This window comes from Rhinopithecus roxellana, chromosome 4 (genome assembly GCF_007565055.1).
Source record: "Rhinopithecus roxellana isolate Shanxi Qingling chromosome 4, ASM756505v1, whole genome shotgun sequence".
Taxonomy (NCBI): Eukaryota; Metazoa; Chordata; class Mammalia; order Primates; family Cercopithecidae; genus Rhinopithecus; species Rhinopithecus roxellana.
In genome coordinates, this window is record NC_044552.1 from 94,232,086 (window position 1) to 94,244,599 (window position 12,514).

The following is a 12,514-nucleotide window of genomic DNA, read 5'->3' on the forward strand; positions in this document are numbered from 1 at the left end:
TATAAAGTTTGAAATCTTGCCAAATACTAGTATCCTTTTAATTATTATTATTATTTCCAACTTTCCTTTGTTATTACTTCTTCAAAAGCTAGATATCATTGAAAGCAGTCAACCTCAAATGATTTCACCTAAATGTTTTCTTTAGTATACAAATCTTTAGTTTGTGAATTGATATTGTAAACAAGAAGAGAGAGCTGAGTCTAGAACTCAAATCCACAAGCTAACACTTATGCTGATGAGTCCCAAATTTGATGCACATTAGAATCAAATAAGGGTCTTCAAGAAATATACATGTCTTGCTATGACATTGATCATTTTGTTACAAGTGGTCTGTGCTACAACCTATACATTAGGATTTTTTAAAATTCAGGTGATTTTATTGTGTAGCAAAGTTTGGAAGCCATTGGTTTGGACTATGGTTTACAGGCTTTAAGACAGAACTAAATAACACTCTTCCAGCTCTTTTCTCACTTAAAGAAAATTTTATAAATGATAATTCCTTGCAAATCTCTTTTCTACTCCCACTCCTCATAATCTCAGGAAAAATGAAGTAGTTGCCTTGGTCTCATATTTTTTATAAAACTTTAGATATGTCTACAATGAGGAAATGTTTGAGACAGACTATTCATCTTAATTATGTTAATCTTCCTTGGTCAAGAAATGGGAAGTTGAGATCATCCCTCTGCATCAACAGAGATATGTTTATCATTGATATAAAATTGTTTTTGGGTAACCTGAATATATTCTTAGGGTTTGTGAAAGATTCATGTGGTTCACTTTATACTATGTAGAATAATACTAAAGGCTAAGACTTTTTTTTCTTTTCCAAATGGCATTATTTCAGAATTCCAAGTGATTCTATATGAGCACACCAATGTAACTCCTTAATAGTACTCATGATTTTGCTTCTTCGTGGAAAGTATTTTTGACTATATAGCTTCAGCGAGACTTATAAATAAATGGTGATTTTCTAACATATAATAATAACACTTTGTAGCATCTTTACAAGACAAAACATAAAAAAGTTTATAAAGTTCAATTTTTATGGACAGTAGTGAGGTAAATAAATATGTTCAGGTCAATTTTACATGGGCTAAAAATGAAATAAAAAATAGTTATTTCCAGAGATTTCATAGTACTGAAATTGCTTTTTTATAACATTCTAACATCTTAAATGTTAGATGCTTTACATATATAATGTTAGATGTTTAAATGGTAGAATTATTCCTTGGATATATATAATCAATATTGTAGGCTTAATTTATTGAACATATCAGGTGCTTTAGATTGTATCTGATTTTCTTCATTTAACTAGTAATAACTAAACATTATTTTCAAATATATTTAAACATGCAATAGTAAAAATAATAACTGTTAATTTGTGTTAATAATAATACTGTTTTTGATAAACATAAGCAGAATCACAACTTTTTGCCAGGAATATGCTAAATCTGGTATGTGAATTATTTCAATTACATGCTCTAAAACTAAATAAGGTGAAGATTTTTGTTAACCCAATTTATAGATGTGGAAATAGAATTAGAGAAGGTAAATGATTTGCCCAGATTACACAGAGAATAAACTGGCATCCAGGTTTCAAACCAAGGTAGATCATTTCCAGAATCCATGTTTAATATATTGTAATGAAACTAACACCAGACCATGGCTGGGTGTGTAACATTTAAATATCTTGAAGAAAAGTTTTAAAACTTGTATTGGCCACTCTTTATTGGCCAATGAGATCTGTTATCCAGATATTTAGGAACGTGAATGCATATTGATTTTATTTTGTTGTTAACCAAATACTAGGTGTCACCATACGCAGTCTTACTTTTTATATAATTTGGGATGACAACTGACAAAACCCAAATTATTTTTAGAATAGACCCATAAACATTTTTCAGACTGAATACTCTGTTGGAGTTAACTATCTGGATATGAATTAGGGAAGCTTTCTTTCTTAAAAATAATCTGAGCTTATGCATTAAATAGAAGGGGAATATTCATCGCCCATTTGCAGTATAAACTTCATATCCCTTCTTTATCCTCTTATTATCTGAAAATCACACTAGTATTAGGGGCCAGGCTCTTTAGCACATCAAACTCAAATGGCATAACCCATACCGCTTCCTTTGAAGGACATTCTTTAAATAATTAATCCAAGCACCCCTGAGAGTTTTCTAGTAACTATATTGACAAGGTGATATGTGCTCTGATGTGTTAAGGCAATGCCTAAAACTCAGCAGTTCCTCTTGTAAATTATTGTCATTTCATAATTGCAGACAGAAATTGCATAATTTTTAGATACAATGTCTAATAAGCTAATTGTCTATAAATTCTAAGAAGAATTACCCTTTAAAAACAATACACTACTTTTTGGTACAGATTGAAAAGCTGTATCGGGGTTGATCTCAGCATTTTGGGAGGCTGAGGTGGGAGAACCGTTTGAGGCCAGAAGTTCAAGACCAGCCTGGGCAACATAGCAAGACACTGTATCTACGAAAAAATTTAAAAATTAGCCAAGCATGGTCGAGCACACCAGTAGTCTCATCTAGTTGGGAAGCTGAAATAAGAGCCCAGGAGCTTGAGATTGTAGTGAGCCATGATTGTGCCACTGCACTCCAGCCTGGGTGACAGAGGGAAACACTGTATCGAAAAACCTGAAAAGAAAAGAAATCTATATCAGAACTATCGGTGAACATGAACTGATTTACAGGAATAAGAACTATCTCACTATCTCCAATCCTGAGAGGATGCTGGGATAGTTAAGGGTGCAAAAATTACAAACATACACAAACAAATCCATACAAGGATTAGAAACACAAGGATTATATAGTCTTTTGATGAGAAAATAAAGAAATACATAAAGCTAATAGCTAAACTTAGATGAATATTTACTGATGATATTATTACATCATAGCCATCTGTAGAGGAGTTTAACTGCTAGACTCAATACATACCTTTTTTTGTTTATCATGATAACTCTGTGAGGCAGATATTCTCAGTCCACAGATGAGAAAGCCAAGTTCTAGAGCGGTTAAGTAACATATCCAAGGTCACACATCCTTGGTGGCTATATTTGACTCTGAAACACCACACTCTTACCTGCATACCACATTAACTAAATTGTTTGCTTAGTTCTGCTTTCCTGGTTCTAAATGTTCTCTCATCTAAGCAGGAGAGAAATACAAGTATATATTCCTAGAATCTTCTCGTAAAGCTTCCCAGAACCATAAAATGTGAATGTCTTACCTCATCCATTAAAGAGCTAAAAATACAAAATGTGTAGATTAAGAAATACTTGTATTCAATATGATTTTTATTTCAGCTTTTTCTAGTGACAGGTTTAATTTTTTAAAATAGCTTCCAATAAAAAAAAAAGGGATGTTATTAGTATAATTCAGTTCTCCAAATTAAAAAACAAATAGTTTTAAGATATTGAAAGAAATACATCAGTAAAATTTAATAGACAATATTTAAAAATTTAGAATTGTGGCCGGGCGCGGTGGCTCAAGCCTGTAATCCCAGCACTTTGGGAGGCCGAGACGGGCGGATCATGAGGTCAGGAGATCGAGACCATCCTGGCTGATACGGTGAAACCCCGTCTCTACTAAAAAATACAAAAAAACTAGCCAGGCGACGAGGCGGGCGCCTGTAGTCCCAGCTACTCGGGAGGCTGAGGCAGGAGAATGGCGTGAACCCGGGAGGCGGAGCTTGCAGTGAGCTGAGATCCGGCCACTGCACTCCAGCCTGGGCGGCAGAGCAAGACTCCGTCTCAAAAAAAAAAAAAAAAAAAAAAAATTAGAATTGTGAAGAGTCAATTTAAAAAAACTATCTTCTCAATGTGTGCTATAAAAATCTTCTAAATCTAGTTTTCAGATGCTGGGAGCCATGATACTTTACGCTGTTTAGAAAAAAGGAGCATAAATGGCATAAAATATGAGGAAAACTCCATGTAACTTAAAAAAAAAATGTTGGAGAGTAGAAAAGACTATAGTAATTTTGCAGTCCTGAATTACACACACCTAAAATTTATTTTATTAGTGTCCTAAAGCTGCACTGTAATACCTGGGTCTGTAATGATTTAAGCCCTCAGTCCAAGAAACACATGGTCCTGGAGTTGTGGCTCCACCTCTCTATTTCCACCCTGCAGGCTTGTCACACCTCTAAGCTCTAACTGATAGTCTTTAAAGAAACTGATTACTTAATTCATGACGTTAGTGAATAATTTAAGGAATTGCTTAGGGGCAAAATGAATAAATAACACTAACAAAAGAGACTTTGTTTTTAATCTTATCTCAGTACCCAAATCGTGAATGTGGTAACCTCTGAGGCTAGTTTCCTCATCTGTCAAGTGAAGATCTTGATTTCAAATTCTAGTGGGCATCACAATCACCAGAAGGGCTTGTTAAAGCACAGACTGCCAGACTCCACACCCAGAGTTTCTGCTTCACTGGTTTTGAGGCTGGGTGGAGGAAATTATATGTCTAACAAGTTCCCAAGTTATGGGAACTATGTTGCTGGTGGGGACTACACTTTGAGAACCACTAAATTACATGATCTCTATGTTTGCTAATATATCTAACATTCCAATTTTTTCTACTTGAAGATTTTAAAATATTTCCCTAATTTTTCCTCCAGCAATATGTCTAATAACTGACATTTTTACATTTGTATTGTACAAATAATAGTATCAACATGTCATATTCACAAAGTCTAAAAATCCTAATAGAGAAGCTTCAGTCTTTTCCAACACCTTGTTAGAAGAATGAAAACAATACGTACCCTATGTTTTGTGTCTAATGTCCTTGTTATTAACATTAACAGAAATGCAGACTGAGAAATTAAATAACTTCCTCAAAAACTTAGTAGTGAAAATACCCCAAGTTTAACTTAAGTTCTTTTTTCCAGGGTCAAAAAATTATGCTTTAGTTCAATCTTGCTTTAGAGATGTGTCTGATATTATGTCTTCTACTGAGGAAGGATTTTGAAATTATTTTGGTATCGCTCTACGCTCTAGACATGAATAGATTCAAATCTGAATCAACACAACAATCTCAAGGTGCAATTTTTCTGGGTAATAGTGTGAACACAATGATACCAACAGTCAGAATAATTATTATCACAGTACAGCATAGTAGTTTGAATGTGTATCTGATGTGTCAGCTTTGATATGAATTCTGGGTATACATATCGGTTCCATAATGCTTTTTTTTCCTTTCAAACAGACAAGTTCAACAAGAGCTCTTTAGCAGTCATGAGGCTGGGACAAGGTTATATAGTTGCCTGATATTTCAGGCACTCTCCTGTCACCCAGCTCTTACTGCTATACTTAGCAAGTAATTGTCAGCAAAGAGCCAGAGGAGGAATCCAAGGGCAGACTTACATATGAGAGGGTTATTCTCTCATAACAGCTATGGGACTCAGTTTGCTGTGGTCAGTTTCCTCATGGCAGATTCAAATTTATCTTTCCACACATACAGAATATGAAAATATTACATCCCTTTTATCTGCTTTTATAATTAATCCATAGCAACTATCAGTGCCTGAATTCAGACCATGTCTTCCTTATATGGGGAACAAAAACACTTTCTCATCAGGGTAAGAGTGTTTTTTTGTTTTTGTTTCTGTTTTAGGTTTTTGTTTTTTCCTAATCTCATGAGGCAGGTATGACACTTTCAGTGGTCCATTCTTAACTTGCTGGGTTGGCCAAGCCAGCAGGGTGGAGTGGTAAATATGCTACCCTCCTAGGAAGTCAGACAGTTAAGAAAGCCTTGTTCATGTGACCATAGTCTTTATGCTCTGCTTGATTCGGCATTCCAGTACTCTAGTCTTGCTCCTGAGTACTGGTTTGAACTCTTATTCTTATGGTTTGGTATCATGGTTTTGCATCTGGCCTTTGACATTAAATTGTCTACTTCTAGGCAGTTAGTGAAATTCCTTATTATAAACAATGGTATCACAAATAATGAAAGGACATAAGGAAAAATTGCTTAATTTCTGGTGAATTTCAGATATTAGGATAGAGTTTGGCAGACTCATAGGTGTTTGAATGTCCCTCGGTTACCAACAGTTTTGACCTCTCTACAGTGGTACGAGTAGCAAAGAGTAGCAGGAGTAATGACAGTTCTGTTCTTGTACAGTATCCATTTTATGTTCCCATTAAATTATCATCACATGAGGAAAAATGCTGTAAGGCTTGATTGTAAAGATTACTATAGAGGAAATTTATACTAAACAAAGTAGAGAATCAGAAGAGTGGATCTTCTAATTTAAAACCTTTTGCAGATTCCTCTTAATATCTAGACTAGACTAGTTAAGGAAATGTGATATATTTTAGTCAATCACATGTGTCACAATGTAAATCTAGTCATGTATGTGCATGTGTTTTGATGCTTTTTACTATCATAGGAAAAATTCCCTATCTGAAAAATTTGCTTTCCCATATTTTTGGGAATATTCTTAGACTTAATTTAAGATGGTATGGACATTCAGTCTATAACTGCAAATAATGTGTATGATTCAAAGCCCCAAAAAAGTAAGACATTGAGTTCACAGGCACAGGTGTACATGTGGCTCATTATGTAGAGTCTCTGCCTAAGCAGCCTTTCATAGAGAGATGGCAGTGAAGGTAGCCATGGTGGCTCAGAGTATACCTAGGCCTGGGACAGAGAAAGACAAGAGCCATAGCAAGAGAAACACAGTTTTAGCATGCTCTACCTTTTGTCCATGAATGGTCTAATTTCCCTAGTGAGGAACACTTGGTGATATCCTGCCATGGTAAACATTTGTCAGTTGCTTACCCACTGTTCGTTGCCTCATCCTCTTGACTAAACTACTCTCACTTTCGGACAAGTAGCCACCTCTGCAGCACATGTGCTTCAAGTTAGCATCTAAGAATAAGGCTCTATTTACTTAAACTTTGAGATTTAATTTTGTTATTTGAAACTTAGGTACACAGGTTTGGATTATTCATGATCTTTGGCTTTTGTAGTACTTATTTTATTGATCCAAGCATGGCCCACTTGTATATAATTAGTTAAATAGCTTAGTTTAGTTTTTTATTTTTCAATTTTATTTTAGTTTGAGGGGACATGTGCTGATTTATTACATAGGTAAATTGCATGTTTCTGGGTTTTGTGGTGTGATTTTGTCACTTAGGTAGTGGGCATAGTAGCCAATAGGATGTCTTTCAACCCTTATCGTCCTCCCACCCTCCAACCTCAGGAAGGCCCCTGAGGCCTCTTGTTCCCCTTTTGTGTCCACATGTACTCAATGTTTAGCTCCCACTTGCAAGTGAGAACATGTGGCATCCATTTTTCTGTTCCTGCATTAGTTAACTCAGGATAATGGCCTCCAGCTTCATCTATGTTGCTGTAATCCAATTATGAGGTATATACTCAATTAGTTTAATACTGTTGGGGTCCACGTGTTTCCTAAACAAAGGAATGAACACACAAAACAACACAAGACAAGACAAACATGGCGGCCGCCCAGAATAGCGTGCGCTCTGCTTTATTTTATACAGTCGTTTGTGGAATGTTGCCAAGTCACAAGACACATTGTTGTTTTTCTGACCTTTCCCTGATTTTCTGGATTTTCAAGATGTTTACACATAAAAAAGCCCCCAGGGTCTGCCGTTTGCAGCTGGCTCCTTTGTCCTCCCTGCAAACAGGGAAGGAATACCCTGCTTGGTTTGCAAGAGCAGGACTTATCGGGAATGCCCTGCTTCATTTGCAAGTGCAGGACTTATCGGAAACGTCTCGTTTGCAAGCACGTAGTCCTCTACAAATACCATACCAAGAACCCATGAACCAAGCATCTCAAAGCCTAACTGAATCTGATATTATGTTGGTCATTATTATTCATATGGTTTTGCCAAAGTCCAATAGATATAGGCATTACATCCTGACCACCTGATAAAATATGTGATAGTGGACAAATAGCTTTTGTTTTCTCATTACTCACAGTCCCTCCTTTGTGTAATTGATCACTGCTCATACTGTGTGCTGGTCTACCAATTCAAAAACTCCATGCAACTAGCCACAGGGATAGATAGGTATGTGGCCCCTGCCTGAGCAATCATGGCAAACCACCTACCTGGCTACTGTAAGTGAACTGTGAGTAGAACTATCTGGACCATTGTAACAGCTATGGCTTTTATTTTCAGTGAGATAGTGAGGCACTGGAGGGTTGGACAGAGAAGTGTGGTCCGATGTGCTGTGTTTTAGGGCTACTCAGCTGCTCTGCGGAGAAGAGAATCAAGGAGATAAGCAAGTCAAGAATTTTGTGAGGAAAAGATCCAAGCATAGTCTGACACTTCCAGTGTGTTTTTTTAACAACCTTGTGCTCTGTGCAGAACTTGCTGGCAAGCGAAGAAACTGCATTATGTGCAACAAACTCACAGCACAGCCAGTATGTCTCTGTTACCTCTGTAGAGCGCACATGCAAAATTTCCTTGGAACTTGTTAGCCACATGCATGTCAGTGGCTCTCACACATGCCCCCAACTTTCTGTATTCCCCACGCTGCAAGGCAAGGGTTGGAGCCCTTTTTGTGCTGCATGAAGTAGGGTGCATTCAGCCACACTGCCGTGCCAGCTGGAAATGGATCCACTAGCCATGCAGAGCCGACTCATTGCAAGGGGCTGGGTCCCGCGTGCTCTTTTCTCTTGCTGTGAGTGAACACTGCACCACTTCAGCCTGGTGTATGTCTTATCTGTTTTCAACAACCTCAAAGCATGCACTGTTCTGGGTACTGCTTACCTGCCTTTTGACATTTGGTCTCACTCTTGTTACATCCTATACTTCAGGGCAATGAAACAAGTATCATCTAGGAGGGAGATGAAATAGATTGAAGTAGGTTTTAGTAGTGGATTTGGTGAGAAGAATTAAATTATAGATATATGTTGATGATAGAGACAACATAATTTATACTGATTGGATATAGATTGTGAGTTAAAGAGGCAGAGTAGTAAACAATCCTTGATGTCAGGACTGAACAACTGGAAAAAAAAGAAAGGCTCTATTAACAGATGGGGAAAACTGAAAGAGGCATCAGTTTGGAGCTAGGTAGAAATCAATTTCTATTAGGAGAATGCAACTTTGCAGGGCTATTAGATATCCATATGAAGGTGACAAGAAATAGTCTGATAAGTGGACCTGGAGTTTAGGGAAGAGTCTGAGGCTAGAATTTAAGTTTGGAAGATATCAACATATAGATGACAAGTAAAGCCAAGAAACTGAATGAGATAATCAGGAATGAGTGCAGACAGAGACATGGGCTAGACAAACCAGGGACACTACAGGGTGCAAACAGAGGAAAGGGAGCCACCAATGTAGAGCAAAGAGGGACAGTTTCTGAGGGTAGGAAGAAAGCCAGAAGAGAGAGTTGCTCTAGAATATGGAAAAAAGGAGGGTGTTTCTATAGGAAGGAGGGATCAACTCTGTCATACATCACTTATGAGTCAAATAAGATGAGGATAGAGAATCAAACAATGGAACCCAGACAGCAGCAGCTCTTGCAGAATAGTGAGGTGAAATATTTATTGGAGTAGGTTCAAAAAAGAATGGGAAGAGACAGGTTGGAGATAGTGAGTACTGATGTTAGGTTTCCTCCTTGAGAGTTATATTTTACTCTTTTGAAAAGATTTACTTGCTATTCGACATTTTACTAAATGTAAAATGTACATGGCAATTAATTTAACAAATTCCTTCCTAACATTTAATGAAATGTCTGTGTCTTTTTGTCCTCTGCAATGATTGAGATGTATGGCATGCAATAAAATTATTAATAATGTTATCCTTTTGAATGAGAATCTACTCTTCGATTCACACCGTTAAATAACCTTCTTATCTGTGAGCCAAAATGTCAGCCAATACGTTGGACTGGGTCCTAAGAATATTGGTGGGTAAGAAGAACATTCCTTGGCTGGTTTATTTTTCTTTGGTATTAGTGCTTACTTGGCTCATCTCAACGTCTGTAGTAAATTGCTTTTCACCCAGGAATTTGCAAATAATTTAGCTGGAACATTTCTAACCATATGTATATATATTTTTTTATCAAACCCTGGCCAGATTCCATCAGTTCTGGAGCTGTATTGTTTTACAGATTTCATGACTGGTTTGTCTCATAAAGTAGAACAAAATCTAAATTTTTTTTTTTTTTTGTTTCTGGGTATCAGTTCCATTTGGCAATGCTTGTATTTCAATAGCATCTACAAGATGTCTGATGTTGAGTCATGGCTGAGAATGAGCCATTATTGAGCATTTTTGGTAACACACATTCGTTAGCTCAAGTCCAATGTATCACCAGACAGACAAACAAAGGTTGGCTATTTATTCTGAGCAATGTGTCCCCAGAAATCTACTTGGTTTTAACTTTAGTACAAGCAGATGGATTTCAATAACATACACAAAACAAACCCTGCAATTTGGGAAGAATATTTACTTTTTTCCCAAAACTGTTCCATTTGAGCTTCGAATTTTTCACATACATTAATTACAAGAGGAGACAAATTTATAATTACATAGGTTACAAGGATTTTAACAGAGACATTTTAAAATATAAATATCTGGTGATATCAAGTTATGTGATAAGTTCATTATGTATTTCTGAGATTTCTAGATGCATACATAGATAATTTAAATACATATATTATTACCGCAGCATAATGATTTTAAAATATCAGATTTTAAATATCTATATTTAAAACTACTATGACTACTATTAACATTTCTATGTGTACAAACTAGAACACCTAAAAGAAATGAATAGATTCCTAGAAACATACAACCTCCCAAGGTTTAGCCAGGAAGAAATAGATTATGAAAAGACCAATACCAAGTAATTAAATGAAATCAATAATTTAAAACCTCCCAACAACAACAAGAAAGCCCAGGACCAGGCAAATTCACAGCTGGATTTTATCAGATGTACAAAAAGCAACTGATACCAATCTTACTAAAACTATTCCAAAAAGTCAAGGAAGAGGGATTCTATCCCTAACTCATTCTATGAAACCAGTATCACTCTTACGCAAAATCAGTCAAGGACAAAACAGAAGAAGAAAACTACAGATCAATATCCCTGATGAGCAAAATGCAAAAATCCTCAACAAAATATTGGCAAACCAAATCTAACAGCACATCAAAAAGATAATACATCACAATCAAGTGGATTTTATTCCAGGGATGCAAGGATAGTTCAACATACGCAAATCAATAAATATGGTTCACCACACAAACAAAATGAAAAAAAAAAAACCATATGATTATCTTAATAGAGATGCAGAATAAGCATTAGATAACAATTCAACATCGCTTCCAGATGAAAAGCCTCAACAAACCAGGCATCAAAGGAACATAGCTGCATATAATAAACCCATAGCCAACATTATACTGAATGAAAACAAGTTGAAAGCATGCCCCCTAAGATCTAGAACAAGACAAGGATGGCCACTCTCACCAATCCTATTCAACAGAGAACTGTAAGTCCTAGCTAGAGCAATTAGACAAGAGAAAGAAATAAAAAGCATCCATATTGGAAAAAAGGAAGTCAAATTATCTATGTTTGCTAATGACATAATATGATACCTAGAAAATCCTGAAGACCACGGCAAAAGACTTTTAGAATTGATCAACGACTTCAGTAAAGTTGCAGGAGACAAAATCAGTGTACAAAAATCAGCATTTCTATACACCAATAACATTCAAGCTGAAAACCAAGACAAGAGCATAGTCACATTTACAATAGCTACAAAAACAAAACAAAAAACAACAAAAAAAAAACTATGAATGTACATCAAGATCTCTACAAGGAGAACTACATAACACTGAGGAAAGAAACAAATGGTAAAAACATCCCAGGTCATGAATTGGGAAAATCAATATCATTAAAATTTTATACTACCCAAAAACAATCTACAGAGTCAATGCAATTCCTGTCAAATTACCAACATCATTTTTCACAGAATTAGAAAAACAATCCTAAAATTCATAGGAAACCAAAATTGAGCTCAAATAGCCAAAAAGAGAAGAAAGCTGGATGCATCACATTACTTGACTTTAAATTATACTACAAGGGTATAGTAAGCAAAACAGCATGCCACTGATACAGAAATAGACATATAGATTACTGAATATGATAGAGAGCCCAGAAATAAAGCCATACACCTGCAACCACCTGGTCTTTGACCCAGTCAACAAAAATAAACAATGGGGAAAGGATCCTCTGTTCAATAAATGGTGCTGGGAAAATTGGACAGCCACATGCAGAAGAATGCAGCTGGGCCTCTAGCTCTCACCACGTACAAAAATTAACTCAAAATGAATTAAACATTTAAATGTAAGACCTGAAACTATAAAAGTCATTTTAAAAGTCTAGGAAAGCCTAGGGAAAACTCAACTAGACTTTGGCCTCAGCAAAAAATTAGTACATAAGACCTTAAAAGCAAACGCACAAAAACAAAAATAGACAAGTGGGACTTAATTAAACTAAAAGGTTCTGCACAGCAA